This window comes from Lutra lutra, chromosome 3 (assembly GCF_902655055.1).
Source record: "Lutra lutra chromosome 3, mLutLut1.2, whole genome shotgun sequence".
Lineage (NCBI taxonomy): Eukaryota > Metazoa > Chordata > Mammalia > Carnivora > Mustelidae > Lutra > Lutra lutra.
In genome coordinates this window covers 14,700,568-14,714,691 of record NC_062280.1, presented here as the reverse complement: position 1 = coordinate 14,714,691, position 14,124 = coordinate 14,700,568, and the positions used below count along the sequence as shown (strand labels likewise).

Genomic DNA, 14,124 nt, shown 5'->3' with positions numbered 1-14,124 from the left:
GAAATTGCATACAGATTTCATGGTAACCAGGAATCTTTCTCCCCAGCCTTTCCTTGTATAGAATAGAATCTTTAGACCAAAACTTCCAGTCAGTATTAGATAATAAACATTCTATAAATTTTATATCATTAGCATTTATCTTAATGCATATGTTATATACTAAATATTTAAAGTAAGTATCTTCTTAAAGTGTGACTTCCATCTTTAATGGATTGGTATCCTCAAGCAGAGCACTTCAGCCTCTAATATATGGAGAATAAGGTTGGTCTCATTACAGACTGTAATGCAGTGTATCTCATAAAATGTTCCTATCACAGAGGTCTAGGAAGTAATACATATACTTGGCTACAATTGAGAGCCAAATTAACAGTAGATTAAGCCAGTTAGGAGTTTAGTTCTCTAAGATGAAATCCAGAGGCAGACCAGGGCTGGGAGAATGGTTTCCTTCCACACTTTTAGGGACCCAGGCTCCGTCTATCCTTAGGATATGATCCTCATCTTCACATACGAGCTAGAGCTATAGTTATTATATCATTTCTTAAAAGAAATGCCAAAAAACCAGGGGTGCCTGGGTAGCTCAGTCAGTTAAGTGTCAGGTCATGATCAAGGGGTCCTGGGATAAAGCCCTGCATCAGGCTCTCTGCTCAGCAGAGAGTCTGCTTTTCCCTCTCCCTTGGTGCTTTCTCTCCCTCTCTTGCTCTCTCTCCAATAAATCTTAAAAAAAAAAAAAAAGTGAATATCAAGTTAGCAAGAAAATATACCAGTGTGTTTTTCTCACTTAGTGCAGATTGGTATAAATTTCATCATATCTGTAGTGTCTGGAAGTCTAAGTTTTATAGGACAAAGAAGAATTTATATTCTTGTTTTGAATGTTCTCTGAATGACCCTTTGTCAGAGTTACCTAAATGTTTTTCTTGACTCACCCAGTCTGGGCTTTTCAGTTGTATGCATACACTAGGTAGCTGAAGCAAAGGTAAAGAGGCTTATTTATTAGATGTAGTAGACAAAGAAGGAAGTGGTATTGGTCAGGTATTGGTGCCTCACTTATTTCTCAATCCTGATTGCAAGGAGGATGCATCCTTGGTTCATGCATTCTCCCTTGGAATGATGGGTGTAACGTTAGTGATCCAGTGTCTGGGATCAATCTCTGCCAGATTTCTCTTGTAGAACTCAGATGGTTAGATCTTTCTCCTCAAACAGGAAAAATATGAGAGGCCAACTAAAGCCTAGAAGGCTCCGTGCTCTTACAACATATTGCTGTCCTACCCCCATACTCCACCTTTTCCTCAAAAGTAGGAATCTCCCCCCTTTCTGTGGTTCATTTTCCTCTTTTTTAGTTACAGCAGAGATAAGGGCTTTACATAGACTTATCTGTTCCTGAGATTCTTGTGGAGAAATGAGTGTGGCTACTTTTCTAGTACTGGGCAAAGTTAGGAACAAGGCAGTGCGGTACTCAGGACCTGCTGACTGGTACGAGTTTATTCATGTCATCTTGCCATAAATTTTGACATTCCTAAACATGTTGATACTTGCTCTTACCTCATCGAGCAAAGTTTTAAGAAACTCTTTCTTTGTCACCTGGCTGTGACAATTACCTAGAGATTATTAGGGTAGAAACTTGAGTTACGTAAGATTTCTAATTCTACATAGAGTGAAGAAAAAAACATAATAGATTTTCTATGAATAGATGACCAGTATTTGCTTTGTGCTTTGAATTTCGATTGGCCATTTTGAAACTGTTGTCATTGATGCATAATAATATATCAAAGTGCTTCCTATCATTATTGGGAAAAGAACAAATGAAAGTTTACATTTATATACACATAATTGCATAATTGAACAAACAACCCTGCAAACCAAATACTATCTGGGAATTTCTGATTATAACATTAAAAATTTTTTTCACAAGGGCGCCTGCGTGGCTCAGTCATTAAGCATCTGCCTTCGGCTCGGGTCATGATCCCAGGGCCTGGGATCGAGTCCCACATCCGGCTCCCTGCTTGGTGGGAAGCCTGCTTCTCCCTCTTCCACTCGCCATGTTTGTGTTCCCTCTCTCACTGTCTCTCTGTCAAATAAAATCTTCAGGGGGAAAAAAAGACTTTTCACAAAAATTCTGCTGTATTCTAATCTTGAAAAATCATTTGCTTATATACAGCAAATATAAGGAGAAATAATTTTTATACTACTCCAACAAAAAAGGAAAAAAAATAACATTTGAGACCCTGCATATGAAAGCAATATTCAATTATTTATTTTACTTAAAAAGCCACTAATTGGAATCAGGTTTCAAAAGGTAAAATCAAATTTTGCTAATGAGAAACTGCTTATAAAAGGAACTTTTATTTACTTTAATACTGAGAGTTTTAGACTATCATAGACTTCTAGTATCAAACACTAAGAAGAGGTATAGGATGGGGGTTTGAGCTATTTAAAAAACCTGTTAATTAGCATTTTGTTACATAACTAAATTCATCTTTTTTTCCTTTTTAAGATTCATTTAAAGATTTTTTAAAAATTTATTTGACAGGGGCACCTGGGTGGCTCAGTGGGTTAAAGCCTCTACCTTCGGCTCAGGTCATGATTCCACGGTCCTGGGATCGAGCCCCACATGGGACTCTCTGCTCCGCGGAGAGCCTGCTTCCTCCTCTCTCTCTGCCTGCCTCTCTGCCTACTTGTGATCTCTCTCTGTCAAATAAATAAATAAAATCTTAAAAAAAATTTATTTGACAGAGATCACAAGTAGGCAGAGAGGAGGAAGCAGGCTCCCTGCTGAGCAAAGAACCCCATGCAGGACTCGATCCCAGGACTGCCAAAGGCAAGGCTTTAACCCACTGAGCCACCCAGGCGCCCCTTTAAGATTCATTTAAATGCTGATATAGTTAACATAATGTGTGATATTAGTTTCTCTTGCATAATATAGTGATTGGACGATTCCTTACGTCACCCAGGGCTCATCACAGCAAGTGTGCTCCTTAATCCCTATCATCTATTTCTCATATCCCTCATCCACTTTCCCTCTGGTAACCGTCAGTTTGTTCTGTACAGTTACAAGGCTGTTTCTTGGTTTGTCTTTTCCCTTTGTTGTGTTCTTAAATTCACATGAGTGAAATCATATAGTACTTGTCGTTCTCTGACTTACTTAACATTATTCTCTATTTCCATCCATGTTGCAAATGGTGAGATTTCATTTTTTACAGCTGAGTAATCCATTGTGTGTATATATGCCACATCGTCTTTTTTTTTTTTTAAAGATTTTATTTATTTGACAGAGAGAGATCACAAGTGGGCAGAGAGGCAGGCAGAGAGAGAGAGGAGGAAGCAGGCTCCCCGAAGAGCAGAGAGCCCAACACGGGACTCGATCCCAGGACCCTGAGATCATGACCTGAGCTGAAGGCAAAGGCTTAACCACTAAGCCACCCAGGTGCCCCTGCCACATCGTCTTTATCGGTTCATCTATTGATGCACACTTGGGCTGTTTCCGTAGTTTGGCTGTTGTAAATAATGCTGCAACAAAGAGGGGTGCATGTATCCCTTTGAATTAGGGTTTTTGTATTTTAGGGGTAAATGCCAGTAGTGTGATTACTGAATTTTAAGGTAGTTCTATTTTGAACTTTTTGAGGGACCTCCATACCATATAACATTTCCCCAGTAACTGCACAAGTTTGCATTCTCACTAACAGTGCAGAGGGTTCCTTTTTCTCCACATCCTTGCCAACGCTTGCTGTTTCTTCTGTTTGCTTTTTTTTTTTTTATTTTAAGATTTTATTTATTTGTCAGAGAGAGCACAAGCAGGGAGAGCAGCAGGCAGAGGGTGAAGCAGGCTCCCCACTGAGCAGGGAGCCCGATGCAGGACCTGATCCCAGGATCAGGACCCAAGCCTAATGCAGACACTTAACCAAATGACCCACCCAGGAGTCCCAGTTTCTTGTGGTTTTGATTTTAAACTAGATAGGTCTTTAATGTAACTTAGGATTTTGAGGGGGGTTGCTTAATAGGGTTAGGTAGGCTATCTTTGTTACAATATCCACTGATATTCACAGATCTGAAGAAGTAAATTATTTTCTGGCAGTGTCTATTAAAATGGCAAAGAAACAAAAACCAAAAAAACACCCAAATCCACCTGTATCCTGCCATAGCAATCCTTTGACATTAAAATGACGAAGTGATCTTTATTTTAGAGGCGAAATATATGTGTTAGAGGAGTCAAGTTACTTGACCAGATTTCATGTAGCTAGTAAATAAGTCAGGATTTGAATTTGGATGTATCTGAGTTTAGTGCTCAAGCTCTTAACTACTGCATATATATTCTGCCAATTCTTAAGTCAGTCATAAGAATGATATTTTTATAAGTGAAGAACAAGTTTGAAGATGTTTTCACCTACTTAAGAGAAAGGTTATATATAAATCTAAGTGACATTCATTGTTACCAAATTACCATAATGTTATGTTCAGCTTTGCATGTTTTGGGGTTTAAAATTAATTTCAATTTTAGTGTACTACTAAGTGTATTAACATAATAACATACAGTGTTCTTTAAAGACCCATTTCTTTTCATATGGGAATTATATATGAGGAAAAGGTAACTGTAAAAATATCTATAGCCAATTAAGGTGTATAGCCAATTAATGATGGAGATAGGACACATGCCTTAGTAATTAGAGATACAGAGAAAGGATTTTGTTAGGTACAATCTGAGAGGGTGAGCAACATCAAACAATTGTATGGATAGTAAAAGTATAGACAACATGCTGGGGAATTACTAATACCAAATTCAGTTCAGTGGTTGTTTTAGGGGGAGGAAATACTTTTTCTTGTAGGTTTATAACATTTCACATTTTAAAAAATCATCCTGGGGCGCCTGGGTGGCTCAGTGGGTTAAAGCCCCTGCCTTCGGCTCAGGTCATGATCCCAGAGTCCTGGGATTGAGCCCCGCATCGGGCTCTCTGCTTAGCAGGGAGCCTGCTACTTCCCCTCTCTCTGCTTCTCTGCCTACTTGTGATCTCTGTCTGTCAAATAAATAAATAAAATCTTTAAAAAAAAAATCATCCTAATAATACTGTCTCTAATTCTAGCCTTACCTGGATCAACAAAAATGCTGTATGGTAGAGAGCACGTTTAGCTTACCCTATGTAAGTACTAGTGTAGACATCTGGGAAGATAGCTCTCCATACCCTCTCTAACTGCCACCAACTTGTTACTTCTGACTTCCTTGAAAAGATCACACAGGTTAAAAGGAAAGTGGAACACCTTAAAAAATGAAGCTTTTTCCATGACATCTGGTTCAGTAGATCCCTAGTCCTTAATAAGAGTAAATACAAAAGTGTGGAATTCTTGATATGTGTTTTAATATCAATTGAAGTTTTATTTAGTAGATTAACAAGAGCTTTGCTTGATAGTGCAAAAGATCATTGCTGCTTATTGCTCTGGGTCCCAAATTTGTGAAGCCCCACATTCCAAGTCATCTAATTGTTTTTTCTAGTTTACCTGTAGAAGCCTACCGTGGAGGAAAACACTTTATATTAGGATAAACCTGTTGATAGAAAATTAAATAGGGACACCTGCGTGGCTCAGATGGTTAAACATCTGCCTTCGGCTTAGGTCATGATGTCCAGGTCCTGGGGTAGAGCCCCGTGCCCGGCTCCTGGCTCAGTGGGGAGTCTGCTTCTCCTTTTCCTTCTGCCTCTCCCCCTGCTTGTGCACTCTCTCTCAATAAGTAAAATCTTAAAAAAAAAAAATTAAATAACACTTCTATAAATATTTGCACTTCCAGATGAAATTATATCCTCCCATATAAAAGCATTTTAATAGTGTTAATTCTTTTGTTTCCTAAAAAAGCTTATTCATGAAACACTAAATTTTAACTACTCTGGGTGCCTCATTATATGTTAAGAGACTAGTACAAGGCATTTAAATATTTTTTAAAAGATTTTATTTATTGGGCGCCTGGGTGGCTCAGTGGGTTAAGCCGCTGCCTTCGGCTCAGGTCATGATCTCAGAGTCCTAGGATCGAGCCCCGCATCGGGCTCTCTGCTCAGCAGGGAGCCTGCTTCCTCCTCTCTCTCTGCCTGCCTCTGCCTGCTTGTGATCTCTGTCAAATAAATAAATAAAATCTTTAAAAAAAAAAAAAGATTTTATTTATTTATTTGACAGAGAGGGAACACAAGCATGGGGAGTGGGAGAGTGAGAAACAGACTTCCTGCCAAGCAGGGAGCCCAATGTGGGGCTTGATCCTAGGACCCTGGGATCATGACCTGAACTGAAGGCAGCCGCTTAACGACTGAGCCACCCAGGTGCCCCCAAATATTTTCTTATCAATCCAACAGCTAACAAGATCATTAACTCATTCTACAAACATATATCAAATACTTGATTAAGAAAACCCGATTCCTGCCCAGGAGTGTCAATAGCTTGACCTTGTTTGCAGAAGCCACTCTTTTTTTTTTTTTCTTTTCTTTTTTTTTAAAAGATTTTATTTATTTATTTGTCAGAGAGCAAGAGCGAACACAGGCAGACAGAATGTCAGGCAGAGGCAGAGGGAGAAGCAGGTTCCCTGACAAGCAAGGAGCCTGATGTGGGACTCGATCCCAGAACGCTGGGATCATGACCTGAGCGGAAGGCAGCCGCTTAACCAACTGAGCCACCCAGGTGTCCCACAGAAGCCATTCTTATACTCTGCTACCACTTGCCCACCTTTCTGTGTGACCTGTGAAGGGAATGTAATTATGTATAAATGCTTCATTTTATGGTGGCTTGGAGACACTGTGTATCTCCCAGTAATTTTCTCCAAAAGGTGAACAAAACCAACAGGCCTTGACCATAGTCACTACAACTTCTGGTATATTTCTTGGAGGACTTTTCTCTGCTTGAGATTGAGCTGAAGGTTAGTATCTTCTTGAGTTAAACTTCATCCTAGTCGGGGGCACTTGCAGTCAGTTGGGCCTCTGCCTTTGACCTGAGTGGTGATCCCATGGTCCAGGGATCAAGCCCCACATGGAGCCCCTCATCGGGCTTCCTGCTCACTAGGGAGCCTGCTTCTCTCCCTCTGCAGCTCTGCCTGCTTGTGCTGTCTCCCTCTGTCAAATGGACGAATAAAATCTTTAAAAAAACAAAAGTTCATCCTATTGGAAGAAGCATTTTCTAAAATACCCCAAGAAACTTAACATGTGGATAGTAACATTCTGAAAGTCATTTTCTTACCATATTAGAATAATTTATTCTTTGGGAAGAAAGGTGTTCAACTCTTTTTAGACATTTTATACAGTATCCTTCAGTTGTCAGTTAGCTGTCTTTGCTTCTGTTCACTTACTCATTGAATAAACTCATTCAGAATGCAGTATGTATTAGGCTCTGTGTTTAAGAGGTAAAGCTCCCAAAATGCATAGGCGTTTTACTTTGGAGGAGCTCAACACCCAGTGAGGAAGACAGGCAGAAAAATAATTACAATTGTTGAGAGTAGAAATATGTCCTTAGGAGGGATGCCAAACTTACCATGAGTGAGTCAGGAAAGATCTGAGGAAGTACAGCAGTCATCCTTACTGCCAAATGCTAATTCTTACCCTTCTAAGGGTCTGGACTTGAAGAATCAGGAAAGCTGTGGACTCTTTCTGAGGTTGTCCCCACGGGGTTAATGAGGTTGAAATTCAGAAAACTAAAGCTTGTTTTTCAGAGACCTGTTTCTCCCTAATTAGCTGTTGTGTGTTTACAGACCCCGTTGACAAATTAATTAGGGAGACCTAGGCTAGAAGTCACTGATATGGTTCCAGCCTATGAACAGCAAGGCCCTATTTTCCTTACCCTAGATAATGAGCCCAAGAGCCCCTCCAGTTTACCGGCTTTCTTGGAGAAAACCCATAGTCCCTTTCCTTGTCTTAAGATGTCTGACAGCAGGGGCTGAATTTTGCCTCATTTTAAGTCTCCACCACGAGTACAGGATGTATGTTACACATTTGCTCAGTAAGCATGCTCCATCTTTCCTCATGAATAACCATAAGTTTTCGCCACACTTTTCATCAATATATATGTAATCCGAACCCCTGTCGTTATAAAAAACTTCTCTTCCCCTTCTAGGTGGCAGATTTGAAGCTTGACCTATTATGTCTTTTCTTTGGCTGCCTCTAGAATAAACCCTTTTCTTTTGTACATGACGTCTCAGTGATTGGCTTTGCTGTGCTTTGGAGAGTGGAACTTGGGTTTCGTTACATTTCCCAAAAAATACTTTTAAAAGACCTATACCAAAATTTTGCATATTATTTTAGGTATTCACCTATTACTTGAAACACCATATATTTCAGGGTTAGAATCCCGGCCTAAAGAGCTCTTACTATTTTCAGTCCAAGTTAACTCTAGTATACATAGCCTATTCCTTTTCCTATTCTAAAACCACTTTCAGGTTTTTAAGGTAAGTACTTTGTAATAATATTCTAGAATCTCACTCCATCTTTCACGATCTTACAGACTTACAGTTATCACCTGGAGTGTAAGCTTTTTTCCTTCGTAGGCTGTGTCACAGTTGTAATTCATACTTTGGAAAGCTTTGGTAAAGTGATAGGATATTTTGAGTCACCTTTGAAAAGAAAATTCTTTGAATTTAAATTATCTTCCACCAGTAACAATTCCCTTATTTTTATTCTTTAGTTTTTAGGCTCAAATTTTGCCTTTTCCTCTTGAAGACTCATCTATGACCACAAATTATGGTTATGCATATGTGCATTTGAGGTCAGTTATTAACAGCTGTTAATCCTCTTTAAACCCTTACGGTAAGAGTTAAATACAGCACGTGAACAGTTACCGCGTGCGGGCACTGGTCCTGAGGAGCGCCCCAGGATTCAGGGATGCCTGAGGCTCCGAAGCACCTGGCCGGGTAGGGGTGGCCCCGGAAGGCCTGGCGGGTGCGGTGTGGACTCGGAGGTGGCAGGGAGGGACCCGGGCGGAGGGCGCTGGGCTTAGAGAAACCGAGAATGCCTCACGGGTCTCACACACAGTTCCTTAATTCTGACGTTCCGACCGTTTCGGTGTTTGTTAACCACCTGTAATTTGGTAAAAACAGACCAGAATGGGTCCCGGAGTTCGTCAAAAAACGGACCGAGAGCCGGGCCTCGGCGGGGTTAGGGCAGAGCCCGAAAGGGCGAGAACGCGGACGCCAGATCGAGACGCCCAGGGCAGCGCGGCTTCGGCGCGCGCCAGGCCGCCGGGTTTAAATCTCCCGCCTCCCGCAGCCGGAGCCCGACACCTCCACGCTCGGGTGCGGAGGGGCACGGGCTGCGGGAGTGGCCCGGAGGCGTCTCGGGGCTCGCGGGCGGCGGCGGCGGCGGGAACGGGTGCCGGGACGGACCTCCGCGTAGCCAAGTGCGACCCGAGGTGGCGGAGGACCGGCTCGTCGCGGCTTCAGCGTCGCGGTGAGAGTCTGCGGCCTCCCGCCCCCCCCCCCCCTCCCGGCGGCGGTGAGGCCGCGCCCCCCACCCCCACCGCCCCCGGTCTACCCGGCCGGAGGCCAAACCCATGGTTCCCGTGGCGACGCCCTGAGGTGGAGGCGCGGCGGGAGGTGCACGCCACGCGCGCACGCGGTCTCTCAGGGCCTCGCCGGCCCCTGCGGCCTCCCTCCCGGACGGGGTCCGGGTCCGAGCTCCCCGGGGCAGAACGGGCCAGGAGTGGTTTTCGGCGAGGTTGGAGCCCCTCCGGACGCAAGGAGCTGCCCTCCCGCGGGCCCCGCTAGCGAACGTGCGCAGGAGCCCGAGGCTTGTTCGGGCGATTCTCTCGAAGGTGGAGATCGCTTCCCGCAGAGATGTTCCCAGCCTTTAGGTGCTTTCCCTGCTGACCTCTTTTTTCCCCGTTGTGCTTATTTTTATGTCATTATTTTGTGATGGAAATGCCTTCTTTAGAAGGAAGTGGCAAGCGTTTGGCAAAAACAAAACCCAAGTAAATGTGCGGTTTGAGGCGAACTGCGGAATGGCCGAGCTCCGCGGGCTTCCGCGCTCAAATCCTCCGGCCTGAGGCCGTGACCCCGGCCGCTGCAGCCCTCCGGCTGGTGGATCACCGGGTCGGGTGCCCAGATGATGTCAATGGGCAGATACCTGATGCTCTGAGAAAGATGGAGAGGGGGGGAAATCCGACCTGGCAACCACCCCGCGATGCTGTGGGTTTGCCAGCAGAGGGGGTGGGATTATTTTTCATGTCATAGATGATGTTCACGCACGGAGCATAAACCCTGCTGTAAACTGCGGGTCACTGTAAAACAGCTTATTGGGAAGATCACGTTTATCCCCGGTTTTGGATTTTCTCTTAGCATTTATGTATTGATTTATTTGGTTTAGACTTAGACAACATACTGTAAGGCGATATTACTTTCATCGTTTTAACATCAATATTTATGGAGTAGCCACAGGTGCCTCCTCCTTTAGTAGGAGTTAATTACACATGTATTGGCCAAATAAACAACTAATGGTATGTATATACTTTTTATATGATGAAAAATTTTAATCGTTTTATATTTGGCTGTGCCCAGCGTTACCAATATTCTTTGAAATTTCTGTATTTAATAGTGCAGAATGATTGTGCATCTAGCCATTGAAATAACTGTGGGCAAGACATTGCTCTAATTATAAGTAATTAGCATTGCCAGACAAATCATTATAATTTTAGAGTTAAATGGGTGCTCAGAGCTCAGCCTGTCCAAAGTGGGAAAGCTGAAAATATGAGACTGGTGCCAGCATGAGACTGGTGGGAAAATTAGGGAATCACATTTTTATTAGAAATATTTATTATGAAGTAATTAATAAAAATTTATACCAGTGACTGAACTAGTACCAAATAGCAAAATATATCAGATATAAAACAGATGATATAAATTGTTTTGTTGACACTGTCCGACTTTGTGATTTCATGTGTGCTATGTCCTATAACTAAAATTTTTGACTTTGTTGATTTTCTGTATATGTCTGTTTTCTATTTCACAGATTTCTACTCTTACTTTCATTCTGTTTCTTTTATTTTGGGTTTAATTTGCTCCTCTTTTTCTAACTTATTAAGGTGGAAAGAAATAATTGATTTTATACCTTTGTTCCTTTTATATAAGCATTTAAAGCTGTAAGTTTTCCTCTAAGCTTGCTTTAGCTAAATCCTACAAGTTTGGAATGTTTTCATTATCACTTAGTTAAAGATACTTCAAAATCTCTCTGTGATATCTTTGATCCATTATTTATTTAGGCGTGTTACCTTATTTCCAAATATTTTAGAATTTTTAAGGTATATTGTTGCTGTTGATTCCTAAATTAGTGATGTTGTGGTCAGAAAACATATACAAACCTATGGTCTGTAATAGGTTAGGCAAGAAGGAAAAAAAAAACCCTCAATAAATTTAAAGGTATTGAAATGTTCCAGTTACCCTCAGGGAAAAATGTGTTTTCTACTGGTGGTTGGTGGAGTGGCCTAAATGTCAGTTAGGCGAAGCTGGTTGAGAGTGCTGCTCAAACGTTGTATATTCACATTTTTAACGTCTCCTTATTCTGTCAGTTACTCTGGGTGAAGTGTTAAGTCTCAAGTCTCTAATTATGATTATAGATTTGTCTGTTTCTCCGTTCAGTTATGTCAGGCTTTACCTTGGATTTGGTAGTGTTGTTAGTCACATACACTTTTAAGATAGCTGTGTCTTTTTGCCAAATTGACCCTTTTATCATTATGAAATGTCCATTTTATCCCTGAAAATACTTTTTACATGGATGCCTGTTCTGTCGGACATTAATACAAGCTTAATGTTTGCCTCTTGCCATCTTTTTCCTCTTAACTCATCTGTGTGTTTATGCTTAAAGTGTGTTTTTTATAAACTGCAGACTGTTGGGTTGTAGTTGTTTATCAGTCTCACAACAATCATTGTGTTTTAATAGTGTTAACCGGTCCACTTCTATTTTTCTAACTTTTTTCTGTGTTTGGATAAAGCATATTGGTCTTCTTTTTCCATTTTTTCATTTATTCTTTTGTTCTCTTCCCCTGCTGCCTTTTTGGGTGAACTGAGTTTTTAGAAGAATATTTCTTTTTCGGGGCGCCTGGGTGGCTCAGTGGGTTAAGCCGCTGCCTTCGGCTCAGGTCATGATCTCAGGGTCCTGGGATCGAGTCCCGCATCGGGCTCTCTGCTCAGCAGGGAGCCTGCTTCCCTCTCTCTCTCTCTCTCTCTGCCTGCCTCTCGGTCTACTTGTGATCTTTCTCTGTCAAATAAACAAATAAAATCTTTAAAAAAAAAAGAATATATCTTTTTAGTTTAGTCTCTTCGTGTTATATTTTTATTGATGATCTTAGAGATTGATTACATATGTGTCTTGAATTTATCACCGCTGATTTTCAAACATTCTAGTCCTTCCTGAACAGTTTAAGAATATTACCCTTTATACTTGGAATTACCATCTTCTCACCTTTTGTGCTCTTACCTTCTATATATTTTACTTCTACATGTGCTCTATATTTTTATTACTTTTAATTTAAAGAATCAGTAATCTCTTAGTGAAATTTAAAGATGCATGTGTATATGTAATGTTTAAAATATTTAAAAATTCCTTTGTATTTATCAACATATTTATGCTTTTTGTTCTCTCAAGATTTTATTTAAAGTCAAGTTAGTTCACATATAGTGCAGTATTAGTTTCGGGGGTAGAATTTAATGATTCATCAGTTGCATGTAACACCCAGTGCTCATTACATCACATGCCCTCCTTAATGCCCATCACCCAAGTACCCCATCCTCCCACCCACCTCTTCTCCAGCAACCCTCAGTCTGTTCCCTACATTTAAGAGTCTCTTATAGTTTGCCCCTCTCTCTGTTTTTATCTTATTTTTCCTTCCCTTCCCCTATGCTCATCTGTTTTGTTTCTTAGATTCCACATGGGAGTGAAATCATAAGGTATTTATCTTTCTCTGACTGACTTATTTCATTTTAGCATAACATACTCTAGTTCTATCCACATCATTGCAAATGGCAAGATTTCATTCTTTTTGATGGCGGAGTATTATTCCGTTGTGTGTATATAGAGCACATCTTTTCAACATGACCAAGTGGGATTTATTCCTGGGCTGCAGGAATATCCACAAATTTCAACACCCACAGATCAATCAATGTGATACACCACATTAATAAAAGAAAGGATAAGAACCATATGATCCTCTCAATAGATGAAGAAAAAGCATTTGACAAAATACACCATCCTTTCTTGATTAAAAAAATCCTTAAGAAAATGTTTCTCCCAGGCGCCTGGGTGGCTCAGTGGTTAAATCCTCTGCCTTCCGCTCAGGTCATGATCTCAGGGTCCTGGGATCGAGTCCCGTATCGGGCTCTCTGCTCGGCAGGGAGCCTGCCTCCTCCTCCCCTCTCTCTCTGCCTGCCTCTCTGCCTACTTGTGATCTGTCTGTCAAAAAAAAAAAAAATCTTAAAAAAAAAAAAAGCTTCTCCCTCTCTTCCCCACTTGTGCTCTCTCTCTCAATAGCTCTCGCTCTCTCAAATAAAATCTTTTTAAAGAGGGGTGGGGGGTGGGGGGTGCACCTGGGTGGCTCAGTTGGTTAACTGTCTGCCTTGGGCTTAGGTCATGATCCCAGAGTCCTCTGAATTTTTTATGTGTTTGAAAATTAATGACTTGCAACCATTTACTTTGTAGCTCATTTTCTTCGATAGAGATATATAAAATAATGACATAGCTTGCAAATGATGATGTCTTCAGTGGATGAATTATGTTAAGTTAGGGTTGCCTGGGTGGCTCAGTCAGTTAAGTGTCTGTTTCTTGGTTTTGGCTCAGGTCATGACTTTAGGGTTGTGAGTTCTAGCCCCATGTCAGGCTTCACACTCACTGGGGAGTTGGCTTGAGGATTCTCTCTCCCTCTCTCTCTGGCCCTCCCTCCCCGCCCCCTGCTCATGTGCATTCACATTCTCTCTCTCTCAAATAAATAGATAAATCTTTTTTTAAATATGGTAAGATATTCCAAATTATTAATAATAAAAATTATTATAAAAAGTAATTTTTATCTATAAGGTTGAGAAAAATTAGAAATTTAATAACAGTATTCTGAGTTCCAGTGAACAAGCACTTTCATCCATTACTGGTGGGCATAAAAATCAGTACAATGTCTATGGAGGACAATTTAAGAAAA

The 14,124-nt window shown here is 41.2% G+C and overlaps 1 protein-coding gene across 8 annotated transcripts in view; it reads left to right on the top strand.

The window, feature by feature from the left end:
- The first annotated feature begins 8,806 nt into the window (after positions 1-8,806).
- Positions 8,807-14,124, top strand: part of ICA1L (islet cell autoantigen 1 like) — a 92,404-nt gene continuing 87,086 nt past the window's right edge. For 4 of the 8 annotated variants that reach the window (XR_007125766.1, XR_007125767.1, XM_047720788.1 and 1 more), the window contains exon 1: positions 9,275-9,395. The gene's annotated coding sequence lies outside the window, so the exon portion shown is untranslated. The other 4 variants (XM_047720787.1, XM_047720784.1, XM_047720786.1 and 1 more) reach the window with 4 other exon arrangements.